Genomic DNA, 706 nt, shown 5'->3' on the forward strand with positions numbered 1-706 from the left:
CTTGTGCTTGCCAAGCATGCACTTATTCTACTGAGCCATCTCCCTAGCCCCAATATGTTTTTTGTTTGTTTGTTTTTTGGAGGAACTGAGGATTGAACTCAGGTCCTTGCACATGCCAGGCAAGTGCTTATTCTACTGAGCCATCTCCTTTGCCCCTAAGAATTTCAATTTGGCTAAAGCATCTTTTTTTTTTTTTTTTTTTCTAAACCAGGCATTGAACTCAGGCCCTTGCACTTGCCTGGTAAGCGCTTATTCCACTGAGCCATCTCCCCAGCCTGGTGATTTCAAATATATCCAAAAGAACTACTTAATGTCAGGGAAATTAATATGTCACTTTTTCTGATGTCTTCAGTTCTGGGGGTGTGTGGGGTGAAGAGGTACTGCCACCCCGTTTGGCTCCTCAGTGATTGACACATCCTTTCTTTTCTAGACTGATCTCCTAGCCTGTGTAGTAGACAGTTAAAACATAATTGCCCTAATCCCCACAATCTGTGACTATATTAGGTTACGTGGCAGATGATAATAAAGGTTGCAAATGGAATTAAGGTTATGAATTACCTGACTTTTGAGATAAATTATGTACCAAAAAAGGGGATCAAGATAGATGGATGGTACATGTCTGTAATCACAGCACTCAGGAAGCTGAGGCAAGAGGATCCCTTCAAGGACAGCCTGAACTACAAAGTGAGCTCAAGGTCAGCGGAGG

Source organism: Octodon degus, unplaced genomic scaffold (assembly GCF_000260255.1).
Source record: "Octodon degus isolate 3935 unplaced genomic scaffold, OctDeg1.0 scaffold00142, whole genome shotgun sequence".
Lineage (NCBI taxonomy): Eukaryota > Metazoa > Chordata > Mammalia > Rodentia > Octodontidae > Octodon > Octodon degus.